Raw genomic sequence first — 15,740 nt, 5'->3', positions numbered from 1 at the left:
AAGCGTGCCAGGGGAGGATTTGCGCAGGCAGGAGGAGAAGCAGAGGGATGTCTGTGGTCAGAGGAACAAGGGAGAGGGAATGACGGGCAGCAGAGCAGCAGGGTCGGCCGAGGGGTGCGAGGCCTCAGGGAGGAGGCTGGCACACAGGCTGGAGCCTGAGGAGCGGGGTGAGGCCCCAGGACAGTCCTCTATTTACAACGGACACAAGTATTAATACTGGTATTTGTATGCCATTTCGGCTGGGGTCAGGATTTAAGAGCTCTATTACAGCACTGGTATACGCAGTCAATTACAAAAAAAAGCGACTGAGGATATAGCATGCCATAAAAATGACATTTCTGCCCTTCAGCGTCCGCAGATAATTCTGACTGAATCCGGTAGGGTGTCAAACTGTAGCCAAGGGCAAAATTGTCCCTTTGTCCTTGCACCCAGACAAACCAGCTGCCTGGTCCTGAGCTCCCTTTCACCCAGGCGTTTTTTCTATCCAGCTTTTCCCCACGCAATCCTTCTCCACAAACCTAACGACAGGATGTGACATCTCCAAAAAAATTCAAGCGGAACACCTCCAGCCTAGCAGTCTGCACACCAACCAAGGTTAATGCTGCAACCATAAACGTTATCTTTAAGTGAAGCAATGAATTAAATTACTCTGTATTCTTTCCAAGCACAAGTGTCAACAGCATTCAGAAGAATCTTCAAAAGGAATTCAGTCTTTTCATTTTAAAAGCTCAACTCCCACATCGGTAGCTGGCACTCAGCAGTCTAAAATCACTTATTTGAGAAAGTCTCTAATAGCTACATTCGCTGTTTGCTGAGCAGAAGTATTTATTATAAAATAAATTATAGTTCTTACACCTTTTATGCACTCACAGAAACAACTTGCATTGATTTATTGTTTACAAAGCACTGTGTCGAACTCAAACCTGCAAGGCATGAGGAAATCCCACTCCGGATCAGTGGATTAGGCCCACACAGACCATTTTTGATGTATCCACCATCCATAACATTTCCTCATTTTCAGACCTTCTGATTTCAGTATTTCTCTTTATTTCAGTGGAACTATTTGACAGGTAAAGCACCATCCAGCTCAAGGCTAATGGCATCATGTCCTACAGGTTTTCATTGAAAATCTGATGGGAACCTTACAGAAAACAACGGCCAAGTTTAGCAAATGTGGTTATATCAATCCTAAATTTCTGACCGAAGTCATTGCAGATGAGTTACACTCACCTACAAGAGTCACAGATCTGATGGTTTTACTTTTAACCTTCTCAATTCCTGAAGCAAAGATGACTTGGCCTCTTGTTGAGTGCCTAGATACCCCCCATCAACCCAAGAGCTGAAGGCAAGGGAAAAAAAATAAACCACAAAGTTCCTTCTTTGCACGAATACAGAAAATGAGGGTAGTTAGAAGTGAGAGAATCTTTTACACTAATATTTACGGTGTTTTAGAACAGATTTCCACATCACAATGGCCAAGATTAACACCAACAGTATTCAGGGTTTGTCAAGGGTGGTTCTTTCTTAACATTAAAATAGATAATGAGAAAGAGAATGGGTAAAAGCTGTTTTCAGGAATGAATATTATCTATCCTGTGTTTTCCCACTCCACAGATAGTATTATCGTTAGTCTGATCTAGGTCCTTATACTCACTTTGTTACAGCAAAAGTAATCATGTAAACAAGACAGTTTCAGTCTGTATTAAAGATAGTTTGTTCTAAGTTTCAACACTTTCAAGCTAAGGAACTTAGCAAATCAATGTAGCAAATCAAATTTTAAGTTCAAGCATTTGAAGCTATAAAGTAAGTGGGAACAAATAAAAGGAATTTGAACTGTTAAAACAGCATGACCACAAAATATTCTACTATTTCTTTTGTAACTGTATCTGAAGTAAAAAAAACAAGCTTGTTAAAAGGTATAGATTTTACAAGGTGTAAGTTTTTGCCATTTATGAAGGAGCCCTCAAAACTAACGTGCCATCTACAAAACAAACAAACAAACAAAAAACACTCCACAACTTAAGTAGTTCAAAAAAAAACAACAAACCAACAACAAAACACACAACAACAACACTTATTCAATTCAATTGCTTATGGGAAGTCAAAAACACAGAAAGGTTCAATTTTCTTTTTAAGATCAAGTTAACCGATTAGGTTTGAACAGCACAACAAGCAAGCAAATTCAAGTATTGGTAAAATGGAAGCAGCTCAATCTCATCTTCTAAATAAATCATATGAAAACTCTAAACACCATGAAGCTATTCACTTGCAAGCAAGAAGAATGTGGACTTTATAATTAAAATCCAGTTGATCTGACTCCTTCATTTAGATACTAGCTTAAAGAGGCAGAAACAATTCCTTTTTTATCAACATGACAAGTGAGTGGTTTGCCAAATCTTGTGGCTACAGCCCCCTAAACATTTGAACTTACTGAACCTTGAAGGGAACTGCTGTTGGATTCTTTATACATGGAAGAACTGAAAAACACAGATGACACTTTTGAAATTGCAGTCAACGGCACGGCCAAGAAACTTCACTAGCAGGGCAGATTAATGTTTTGGTTTGGCAAAAAACAAACAGCGTTTTTTCCCACACATTTGTTTTCTTTAAAAACATGTATAAGTTTATTGGTCAAAGCAAACGGTATATGGAGCCAGTGGGGCTTGTTAAAATGTTCTAATTACTAAAACATTTACGCAGTCAATTTCAAACTAAAAGCATACGTTATTAACTAATGTGCATTTATGTTTAACAAAAAAAAAAAGGAGGGATGGGGGGAAGAAAAATCCTACTACTAACATGTATTGGTAGTCACCACAAAGCAGAATTTGGCAGAATTAGGTAAACATCTTACCCTCTTAAAATTAGAGGCAGTGTAATCTAGCACTGCTAGCACAAGGCAAACTGGGAAGTTATTTGGGACATATGGGAGGGAAGAAGAGAAGAAGGAAGGGCCAGAACACTCAAAAAATGCAGTGTATTGGACTTTTAAAATTATTATTATTTTTTAGAGTTTCAGTAAAATTTTTATCAGGAAAAGTTTCTGGGTCTAGGAGGTAATTTCGGATCACTAAACAACATCAGAATTGCCTGAAGTCCAATGATAAGAGCATTCACTCCGGGCACATGAGCATTTCCAGCATTTGAATATTAAATTTTATTTTTTCTCTAAGCAAAAAAATACTAACAAATTTCCTACCCAAGTTCAAGACTCTGCTGGTAGGTTCCCTTATTTAATTGCTGCACGTCGGTGACCATGCAAAGGTGCATGTAGTGCTGGCTTGCTTCATTTCTAGGAGCACCTTATGAGGAACTTAACACACTTAAGATCTTAAAAAGATTTTGACAGGATGTAATAGAAAATCACAACCAATTCCATTCATCTTGCATCTTAGGAACATTGCTGTACACATAGTTTAGGCCTTTTTAGAATTCATAATGTCTCTAATCCAACAAACAACCATATTAGATAAATCCACATTTTTTGCCAATAGGGCCTCTAAAAGTCACAGACACAAAGGTTGTACAAAGAAAGAAAAAATTATTTCAGCATAACCTGTATAGCACATCAAAAGGCAAGAACTCACACACTTTTTAGTAGTAAGTTCTCAAATCTACTTTTCAAATTGCAAGAGCTATAGGTTAATATTTTCTTTCACAGCAACCCTCTAAGGATCTTCAGATCAGATAATACTTTTTCCAATGTCATATAAATCCAGGCCTCTCGTAAAAGAATTTCTCTGTTCAGGGATTCATAAATCCACCAACTTTAGTAATGAATTGGGTGTTTCCTTTCCTAGGAACTCAATTGAAGAAAAAATCCTCTCTCTGCTAAGCAGTGAAACACTGAAGGCTTTAAATTGAGAGATCAAAGGAACGCTGGTTTCAGGTGCTCCAGCGATTACACAATACGTCATCTGAATTAATCTGGGGAATGGTTAAATGTCCAGTGTACACTGTCCAGACACCCCCATGCAGTTATCCTATACTAAATCAAATTCTTCCCCTAGCAAAAAGGAGAGATTCAATGCTTTTTTTTTTTTTTTTTTTGATTTTGTGGAATTAATTTGTGTTTCCTCTCATTGTCAGCCTTGTATCGATGTAGTGCGATGCATACAGATTTTCAAACTGAAAAATAAACTAAATTTCATGCAAGCATTTCTCATTAAGCACGCCGGGTTAGTATCATAAGTAGCAGCATCAAGCAGTTGCACCAGCTGTAGGTATGATCTTCAAATAAATGATGTCCTAGGTGCTTGAAAGATGTCAAGTGATCATCAAATATTGATTGAGGTTAAAGAAACTGCTTATAAAGCTCAAGATACAGAGCAATGCTTGGACAATACAAAAATCATCTTGATTGTTAGAAGGAAAAAAACGCCTGTACAGAATAAAACCTCTGTTAGTCTGTAGAAGAGCTGCTTTCTAAGAAAACCCCTACATCACTTTGTTTTCTCTTCCATGGCTTAAGTCAGGATTTTCAAGGATAAGAAAATCATGTTTACAATTATGAAGTTTTATATACAATAGAAATCAGCTTTATTTCAGCGATACACTAGGGAGCAGAGTTTCTAAAGATCAGCAGTGTTTTATTAATCATTTTTACAGAGAAAAATTGCTATGAATGACACCAATTATTAGCCCAATATCACACCAAAAAACCCCCACGAATTATATATAAGAGAAAATATCAGCTCATGGAATCCCAGAGCTGTAAGTCCCATAGTTTTACACACACATGCCCCTGGCACACTTCCCAAACCAGAGAAGAATGCTTAACGTAAGCAGCTGGAATAAAGAAGAGTGAAGGCATCCTGGCTGCATTAAAAACTAGCCCGATCTATAAATAGATGGCACATCTTTTTTATTCAACGACAATACTATTTTCTTACGTACTGCATATTGATATATTTTGTACCACAGCCAACATGAATCCTGAACTCCCCAAACTGCTCATTGCTCCATTTAAATACCCCCCTATTCAACTATCATTTTGGTTTTCCCTCCACAGGAACAGGTCTTTTTGTGATCTGTGCCCAGCCATCACATTGCCTGTTACAGAAAGGAGTATCAGACAGGAAAAGAAACGCAATCTCTCTCTTTTCTGCAAGTCTCATGATCAAACTTGTCTTATTTCACAATGTATTTTTGCTTTACCCCACAAAGCCTTATGAGCAGTGTTAAAATCAGCTATTAGGAATGTCCAGATTTGGATCATTCTGGGTCCCCTCCCATTGCAGGCTACTGGCGACAATCCTTTGTGTCACAGGGGAATTCGAAGACGGTTGCTGAAGCACGAGATCATTTCTGCACCTGAAACCTGCAGAAACAAATGACCTCCTCGGACTGACCTACACTTGGTGCCCACCAGCTTCTGGGGGAGCCGACAAGAAGTCTCGGACTTCACGTGGGAGGTGTGGGCTCATCCTCCTGCGGGCTCTAATACCGGCAGGCAAGGCGAGGCATCTCAGCAATTCAGTTCTGGTGCAATCATTTGGACCCGCCTTTAGAGGCTATGTAAAAAACAAGAACTTCTGGATATTTAATTTTTGATGTATTTATGCCTGAATCCCACCTGCTTTAATACCCAGAGACACACACACTGTGATTGACATACTGCACCAATATCAGTACAAATCCACTAAATTTGCAGGATGAAGTCCTCAGGGTGAGGAACACAATCTCCAGGTTCAGAATATGCAGAATATTCATGCTCAGAGGAGCTGATTTAGACAAACAAACATTTCCACTCGCCCTCCTGGCCATTGCCAATCTGCACTGTGCTGTGCCCTGGGTAGCAGGAGGCACTGCCTGATCTGCTACTTACAGCTCTGAGGATTTTCTAACAATACAAGATGACACAGATGCAACAAACTCTGTATTTCCTGGTGCCTCCTATTACAAATTGAAAGAGCTTGCTGCAATTCCCCTCTCCTGACTCCAGTTGATTCAATAACGTATCAGAATTTAAACACAGGCACCCTTCCCTCTCCCTCGCTCACACACAAAGCATATCAAAAGCATGGAATTACTTCTGACTTGGCCTTGAGCAGCCAACATGATGTCAATTTTACATGTTTTATAAAGCAACAGCATGTAGAAAGCAACTCAAATGCAGGTCATATCAAGCATGTGACCCACAGAGCAATCAAAGACTGCCTGAAACTGTCATTCAAGGTTCAATCATCTTCTTGCAGGAAAAATGAAACATCTGTGGCCCAGAGAATTAAGTTATGTATTGCATAATTCATCTGGTGTCTGCCACAGCAGCCATTTTAATGCTCTAGTGATAAACATGTTTGATTATTTTTGTTTTGTTTCCTGTTGCCTCCATGGTATTTCTATTTATCTACCCATACTACAACACATAATGGAGATAAGAAATATACAAAACAGTGTTACAGTCAGATGATAAGATGAGGGAAATCAGCAGTCTTATTAATCACATGAAGATTGCATAATTATTAAACCTTATGGTCCTTGCATTGTACTCATTTGGGCTCTTTTGGGTACACTCTGTAGTTAGATTGGATGATGAAATCATTGTTTCCCAAGGATTTAAACATGAACTTTAGAGGTCCTTCTATTAAAAAGCTGCTGTCCTCATAAACAAAGCAAGTTTCTCCTTGTCTCCTAGCTTGTCCACCCTCTCATTTCTGTCTGATCCCAACAGAAGCAGAAGAAGAGTGCTTCTCATGCCAGACAATGCAGAGGACCCCCTTTCTTGCCCACTTATTCCACTAATAGGTTTGTGGTCTGCATGTGGAGAAATCCTGATCTAAACCATCCTTTGCAAACCATTTTGAGAAGTGATTGTTTTCTTAATGGTAACTCGATTCAATTTGCTCCTTAACTCAGAAACCTGAACACCTTCCCATCTGCCACGAACTTCACTGACTTCCAGAACATGTCCTGCTGGGCTGGTGGGAGCTTTAAAGCTCCAGGTCCACTCCCCACTCTCTGGCTGCCTATTTCTGCTGCCAGCAGTTAGCCACTTCCGCAGTCTATTCACAAAGCTACCAATGTCAGTTAATTTGTTAAAGAATTAAACAGTAGCAATCATTTGTGCAAAATTTTACAAGACTTGGTCAATGCTAGCTTGATCCAAAAAGGTGCTCTGCACTGGGCTGATGGAAGAAAAGCAACAGCCTCTGAAGGAGTGTCATGTGTATTCTCAGGTATTTTTTCATGATTTGGAGTTTACAATGAGCAAAATCGTCAATATAAAGTAACAAGTCAGCACTATTACAAAACCTGATTTGGCGGGACCAGAGTTTTATTTGACACCCTGAAATCTTGCATGCTGTTTCCTGCGATGCTCTACACAGAGCTGAGTCAGTGGCTAAAATAACACATTCTCCCGTAAGCCTGAATACAAATAAAGTACTGTTTCCTACCGATTGTTCCTATAATGTTGTTTGGACAGTACCTATTGTAATAGTATCAGCTGTCCCATCTGTGCTTTCTAACTGCCCCCCATTGCTACTTCCTCCTGCAATATTTCTAGGTCACTCCCTTATCTCCTAAATGTCATCTCTTCCCTTCCCAGCCCACAAATGGAAATAGGGATTATGGATGCTTTCCAGAAACATGTACACGGCTGATGAACCAGCAAGTGGACAGGTAACTGCTGCTCTCAAATTGCAGCCCTCCACTCAAATGGATTACTCGGTTGTCTTTTCTATCCACTCCCCATTCCTGCAAGAGTCACCAGAGCTCGCTGTCCTGGGGATCTCTAATGCTGTTAATTTCTGTTGAAGTCAATCATCAGCTTACGAGTTAATTTAGGAGGAGAGCTGATAAACTGCAAACTGAGCACCGAGGAGGCTGGCAGTAAAACAGACCCCAAGCTGATAGCAGCTTCATTTCCTTCAGAAGCTGGGCTGAAAGCTGTGCTCACTCAGCGCGACTGCTGGCTACACATGCCTTCCACGGACATGCACAGGCTGCACAACAGCAGAACTTGTCATTTTTACTTTGGCTTGAAAAAAACGTACAACAAATATAGAATGAGAACTTTGTTAAAGACCAAGCCTTAACTGATTACCTCTGCTGCTCTACACCTTGCACAAGCTGTTTTATAATTATTTCTCCAAACACATAATAGTAATAATAATGGACATTTTGGGATTTTGGAAATACAGCACCTGCAACATTTTCTTATTTTTAGTGATGGAGTTAAAGCACATCAATTACCTAAAATTAGATAACTTAATTGGAGGCATCTTAGTTGTCATTCTTTTTTAACAGAATGGTGTATTTTAAACCTTGAAGAATCAGCAGGAAGAATTGTCTGGGCTTTGATTAAAGATTCTCTAAAAATACACACAAATACTTTAACTTACTCAACAATGTCACTGTAGATACAGTATGTAAAATGAGTATATGTGTCTTGGCAAGGTCATGGTTTGCTTGATTGTTTGTTTTTATTTTATTTTAAGAATCACCATGTCACACCTGAAAAATGACTTTAGGTTCTGAGTAGCTGCAATCACAAAATGAACAATCTTCTCTCATTTTACATGAATGCTACTATCACATATGTCTGGATGTTTGTTTTCTTTCAAACAAAAATAACTTCAAAAATTGGACACTTTTCACAATTTTTACTACAGTAACATACCAGAATCATCTTTAGGAGCTTCTTTCCAGAGAGGCTCAGCATTTCTTGTTTTCCTTAACTGCAAAAAGAGCTGAGCTGGGCAGCTCAGTAATTTGGAAAATCTAGATATCTATTAATTTCTCCCCTTATCTATTCTGCATCTTTGTCCATCACTGTAAGAACCTATAAAAAGCTTTTCTTTAACTTACTTTATTCTACATTCAGTAAAACAGATTTATGTCAGTTTGAAAATAAAACAGTACAGTGAGGCAATTTTATGTACACATGTCACTCCACGGGGATATATCAAGGGAAAATTACTGTTTACCACTGCGGCAATGACAGAACATCAGCTTCTGCCTTGTGGAAAACGGTAATTTTCCAGTGGCCTGAACATGTATTAGTGTAAATGTAACGGACTAAAGAAGAGAAAGCCACACCCGTCTCAATCTTACCTGAAAAACTCAAGTTCTCTTGATTATCTGCCTCCTCTGGACTGTCTATTCTGTCTGACTTTGGTAACTGGCACTATGGAGTATGTGACAACATCCTATATGACTTTTTGAAGGGTCTGCTGGCATGAAACAAGATAAACATGTCCAGTAGGCAAAATAATCTCCAACTTTGTATTTCTTATCAAGTTCCTTGTGTATCCCTGCAAGCACATTTACTAATAGCCACCCAAATATGATAATATCCTGCTTCCCTGCATTGACAACTGCACCTGTAGCATCTAGACACTGCTTTATCATTAAGCACAAAACCAAAAAAGCATTATTTAGTGATAGAATCTAGATAAAAACACCTTATTTTTATTATCTTTTTCCTTTATCTATGTAAAAGACATGCACACTGTGCAAAGGAAAGGCTAGATGTTGACTCTGCAGTAACACAGCATTCAAGTGGAAGATGTATTTGGGGATTGCTTTAGTGCTTTTGGCTGTAGGAGTGAATATAGGTGATTGAGCCTATTCTCTGCTAGCTACTGAAACAAGTATTTCCCTCTGGCTATTGAAGAAAACAGCATTACATGGTCTCTGACAAAAGCAACTGATGTCCTTCTATTCAATAAAGGGACTGAAAATAGCATAACCCATGATGGGGGACATGTTTTACTGAACATTTTGAGTAGGTTTTACCCTTCCCATGAGCTATGCTGAAGATTAAAAATCAGGATGATTGCTATCTTTATAATAATGTATCCAATTACAAATACTGTCTTCTCTCTTCCCAATCTGTTCCAGCTTTGTTCTGAATGGAAACACTGCTTCTGTCAAACTGCAATTATGTCACCATTCTGCAGTTTCGTTTTTTTGCTATCAGTAGCACGAATCTGGCTGACCTGAGTGACAAAGCTGCAAAAAACAGGCAGAAAGAAACAAAGGAGGCAGAGGGAGCCCACTGAACTGAGAAAACAAACAGGAGGAAGAAGAAAAGGCAGGGACTCTCTGAATCAGCACAACAAGCACCAGTTCATTATTACTTAACAGAAACCCATCACCTGGGACACAGAACAATGTCCCGGTCTTCAGATGGCAGAACTGCCTTCCTTCTCTTTCGTTTCCCTCCTCTGGACCTGCTCATACCCCAGTGGGGCACCTGGAAAGGCAGACTCAGCCTCCAGTTGCCCTCAGGAGCCTCCCAGGGTCGAGTTGCTGTCTGATAGGCTGGCCCCAATTAGCGGCTGTGTGGGTATGGATCAGCACAGCTTCACTCCAGTCGCTGGTACCAGCAGAGTAGCTCGCATATATTATTTTTACATCTTTGCTGAATATATAAAAGCTGCTCAGTCCTTTTCTAGCTAAGTCTCCAGCTGTATCATATTATGCGAGATGCTCACTGATATGATTGACAGATTGCCTGTCTACACAGAATCTGAACTAGATATATATTAGAGAAATTACTTTAAATAATCCTTGGCAAAAAACAACACTAGGTACTACTGCAAGCCCTCGGAGGACAACAGTGCAGTATTTTCTAATTTAACCTTTTACAATTTTATTTGCAGAAGCACTTTTCCAATTCTCTATTTCCCTTTCAACAGTTGTTAGCCTTTAAAATACAGCTAAAGTAAAATAGCTCCAGGCCTGACTAATATTGTAGTCTGTGGTATGGAACTATTTGATTATTCTGTTTCAACAGCTAATGTAACAGGTTTAGTATTTCTACAGAAAAGGGAAGTCTGAACTGGAAAGTCTTCTGTTGCTAATGATAGTTCCTCAACATTTCTGCTACATCCAAAGATACACTGATGTCAGAAACCTCTTCAGTGGATGAAAACCATCCTTCCTAAATGTAACAAACAGCTGTAGCACAGAAAGGAGGTAAGATAACGCAGATCTTCCTTTTGGATTTGCCTATCTTTTAACGCAATTCTAACTATTACCCAAAGGATCTCAGAGTCACACGACCAGCATTTGGTTAATGAGTAAGTTCACTCCATTTAGACCTTCACTGGCCAAGCACCCTTCCTGGTTGCTACCTGCCCTAGGAGGTGTGAAGATAAGCCTACAGCCCCACCAGGTGTCAGACCTCTGCCCCACTGCCTCCCCTCCTGCTGCGGCACCCGCGTTTCTGCAGGTGTGACATCCTCTCCCCGGCTCTGTGGTCTCACCTGGTGAGCTGGCCTGATCCATAAGCTGCTGAGCCGGCCTCACAGGCTGTGTGCGAGCTAGGGGTGCACCTACACACCAGGGTCCATGCTCGATGGGACACCATGGGAAGACACACCAGCTGCAAAGACGCAGCTTCTCTGTCCTCAGTTTGCTGGGATCAGTTGGGAACTTCTCTGTCCCACGAGCTCACGCAAGGGCAGCTACAGAGTAGGGGAATTTCCCCTTCTTTTACCCTAAGTGGACATTTTGTGCAAGCTCCTGCACAGTACGTGTAAAAGAGTTTTAAACTTTCCAAATAAAGTGCATCTAGTCTTCCTCTGTTTTCCCTAGGCTTAGCTCCTTTTATGGCGTTAAGTAGTAAATCAGTAATTCAGGGAACCTTACTTTGCTTCTGAAGTGTTTGTTATACAAACAGAGAGGATGGGGCCAGACTTGCCGGCCCCTTGCACTGCGCACAGCCCAGGCCATGTAGCTTTCTTCAGGGTTGTAAAGTATTCAGTACAGCAAACCTTACTGTGACACCTATATTGTTTAGGTAGAAGATATGAGTGAACAGGAATGAACTAGAAAAAAAAATATGGGGAAAAAGAGGTTAAATGAAAAAGCCTAGTTAGTCTAGATATCGGACAATATATTCACCCCCAAAAAATGGTAACAAAAAGCGTAAGAGAAAGAGCATGGCTTATCTGCCATACATTCACAGTCACCAGACAGAAAGACTGTTAATACTGACCTGGGTGAGAGCTGGCAGGGACCTGGCACGTCTCACCACTGCCAGCTTTCTGCCTGGCTCAGCTCTGCGCTAGCACTGCGCCACAGCATCACCGACGACAAGGTGGTGACAAAAATCAATCCAACAGGCAGCAAGACAAATAAGTCATCTGTATCACAGCTCAAATATGTTTCTGATCAATAATAGAAAATGAAGTCCTACTCCTTTGCCAAGAAAATAGATTATTTAATCAGAGTACAGACAGATAGAGATGTTACATAATCAAAAATAGCTCACTCGGCTATATTTAGTGGCCACTGCCTTTCAGTGAAGAGGGCGAAAGTACACCCATTATCAGTTACAAGCCCTGTACAGAAATGGTTTTCTGCTGAGTTAAGCTGGTCCAACATACTCAACATCGAGATATTGTATATATAAAACTTCAACAACAACTATGACAGTATGATGAATACAGAAAAGACAAGAAAGTCACTGCTGTTGTATGGACAGTTATCCAGCAGGGGCAGAGGATCACAAGAGATTGTAAAAGAGTCCCAGCTAAATTTATACACCAGTGGATCTACAAGATTATTTCCAGCCTTTCCAATCTTTGGATTACCTGGCATTTTCCATTAAAGGATGAAGCATCAGTACAGCACATTTGCATGTAGCGACTGGTTGACTTTCACAGCTATTTTTGTGATCTCCTAGCAATAAGCATTGGAATTTCAGGAATTCGCAGAACACACTGAAAATCGCTGATCTAGACCATCAACACAGAGCTCAATTAACAGTACTGCTGCCTGACTGGACATAGCTAAGGGTCTTCCATCACTTCCAAGACCCCCAGGTTCTTAACTAAAAGCTCAAAGAATTACCTGCCTGTGGACAGTACCCCCAAGATGAGAACAGCATCATCAGTGCTATCGTCTGTCCTTCCCCATCAAACAATAAACACTAGAGAAAGAGTGCAATTAGTCCTGAAGTCAAGCATTTCCAGATTTAATGGTTTCAGATAAAGAAAAATCAAAAAAGGAATTAGAAAAACCAACTATTAAACTATGGGCTCATTTATAGGCCACTCAGGCTTTGAAATAGAAGTGAAAGAAAAACACGTATTCCTAACTGGAAATAAGTGGAGCATGGAAAAAACAATGTTTAGCAGAATAGCCAGTGATCAGCATTGGCACTATCCACTTCTTGTATTGTTTTTGATATCAAAAGCAACAAGTACCTACGTCAACTGATATTTGGGTCAGGTTTACAGAGCAGCTTCGCCAAGTGTGGACACCATGTCACAGCAGCCATCAGAGACACCGAATGCAAAGACTTCATAGAAGTTCTGCTGATTCTGCATAGCCATGTCTTTAAGGTATATTTTGCTCTGTGATATTCATTTTAGACATTCAGAAGAACAAAGCGCTTCATGCAGACTAAAAATTCTTAGCAGTCCCAGTATTTTAGAAAGATAAGAAAACAAGCATGATAAACAGAAGTCAAACACCACTACTACAGTGTAACAGATACCTTAAAGATCCCTCCAATGTTTAGGAAAGCTAGAGAGGAAAGAAAGCACTATGCCCATTAAAAATAATAATAATAAAAGATAATTATAGCTGGCTCCAAATGTTAACAATTTAATAGTTACAGGATCTAAGTACTGTAAATGACTAATGCATGCAGCAAATGTATTCGCAACAGTGTACAAAACAAAGCCCTTAAATGTAGATAGCTCTGGAAAAAAAGGATAAACTGTTTTATAACATAAACTCTGAAGCACATGACGTTGAGAAAGTCTCTTGTATTATCCTTCTTTTGTGACTGGCAGCAAGATCTCCTTGATTTGCCAAGACGATGAGAAGACCAATAACGTGCAATTTGGGAACTCCAGATACCTGCATGATCAGAGCAAAACCACTGCATCCTTACGGTTCTTAGAAGAACGAGACATTTTTTCCTATCCACACAAAAAGTCACTAACTTTCAGCATATTTAAGACAGCCATACTTGAAGTCAAGAAAAAATTACTAATAAATTTAATTGACCACAAACAAGAAAAACTTACAAAACTCTGCTGATTATTTACTTTATGCCATTCTGTGTGCACATTTTTTGCCAGTGACAGTCACAAATACAACTTAAATCCAAACCCCCTTGCTTCTACATTTAATAAACAACCAGCATTTCCCCCAAAGAATTAAAAGAATACGAGCCTGAAAATCAATCCATTACCCCAACGTACATCTTGTAAATAAATACTAATTTAATGATGATTTTATTCAACTAAAAGAAGCTTGTGTACACATAACTAAGTTGCCACTAGTTACAGGTTCAAGTCGCTTGTTATAAAGGGACATTTCTGCCTCAAGCTGCGCATGTTGCAGTGCAGACCAGAGTGCAAAAGGGTGGACCCAGCCTGCAAGACAGCTCGGCGTCCAGCCCCAATCTGGAGCAAATGAGAACACCGAAGCATTTCCTTCTCCAAACATGCCCAAATGGAGACCATCACTTATCTCTCTAAACAAACAGCAACGCAGGTCACTCCTTCCTGCCTCCGGTTAGGAATTTCCCAGTGCTACGTACGGGTTGATGAACAACGTCCTTAAGGCGCAATGGCAGGAGCTCTGGACACCTATTTATCAAGCAGGGAATTAACAGAGAAATCACAGATAGCTGTAGCTTTCTGGCCCTCATTTCCTTAGTAGATGATCTGCTATTGAGCTACAAGCAGCAGCTCTACTAGCTGAAACTTAAAGGATATTTTCTATTATCAGAGAAGGAAATTCTGTTGAGTAATGCTTTCATTCAATTTGCTCACAATGTTCTCTGTTGATGAATATATCTGATTCCATGTAAATGTGATTAAATAAATCAGACAATGCTAGGCTGTATCAGTCTCAAGAGGTTCTAGTTCAAGATGTGAAATACTTGCCCTAATAAGCACAAGTTGAACTAAACCTTGTGCGTTCTGGGTTTTTATTACTTTCTTAAGTGCCAAAGTACCCTGGCTATCTCCTTATTACCATGGGTGTTACATCAGAATTACACATTTTGCATATACTGCCACATGTACTCAAAGATTTTCAAAACATCTAAGGACTGAAGGGGAAGGGAACGGAAATTGAAAGAAAAAAGAAAGAGGATGGAAAAATTCCTGCAAAGTAATTTGACTTATTTGGAGCTCACGGCTTTTAGCACACAGAAGGATCAGGTAACCGGGAAACCAGTGCTGTGGCTGACACTTTCAGATAACAGAAATCAAAAAGAACAACTCTGAAATCCAGGCTGTTTATAATCAGTTGTCTATGCATGATGTTACAGGTCTAATCTCAAGTAGCCTAAGTGTTAAGTCTTCATCTGTCGTGCAGAAGTTCATGTTACACCATTCTCTTTGAGAAGAAAAGGAATATCAGCCAAAGAATACAGTGATCCCACTCCACATACTCTTTGTAAAATAAAAAAAAAAGACATTTTAAAAAGATATCAGTTGAAAAGCAGCGTGATTAAGAAAAGGAACTGTGTCTGGCAACATGACCTTTCTCTGCCGTTCACCACCGAACTGTCTCGTTCTGGCAGCAGCAGAATGACAGGGTTATCACCTCCGGCACAGCTCTCCAACAGAATTGGTTTCTAGTTTCCAGGTACTAGGGAGTGAAATGCAAAGGACATGACTTCCCCTTCCTGACAAAGTCATTTGATCCCTATGAAATTAATTTCAGATATACCACCAAAAAAATACTCCTCCTACCACAAATTCTCACTCACTTCACCTTCCTGCTAGATGCACCTCCTGAGAGGAGGCACGACCTCT

At 39.9% G+C, this 15,740-nt stretch overlaps 1 protein-coding gene across 25 annotated transcripts in view; it reads right to left on the bottom strand.

Annotated features, from left to right (window-relative positions):
• CUX1 (cut like homeobox 1) overlaps positions 1-15,740 on the bottom strand; it is a 270,215-nt gene that overhangs the window by 98,856 nt on the left and 155,619 nt on the right. The window lies entirely within an intron of this gene.

Source organism: Cygnus olor, chromosome 20, assembly GCF_009769625.2.
Source record: "Cygnus olor isolate bCygOlo1 chromosome 20, bCygOlo1.pri.v2, whole genome shotgun sequence".
NCBI classification, from domain to species: domain Eukaryota; kingdom Metazoa; phylum Chordata; class Aves; order Anseriformes; family Anatidae; genus Cygnus; species Cygnus olor.
Note: the sequence above shows the minus strand (reverse complement) of the source record. Positions and strands in the feature narration are given on the sequence as shown.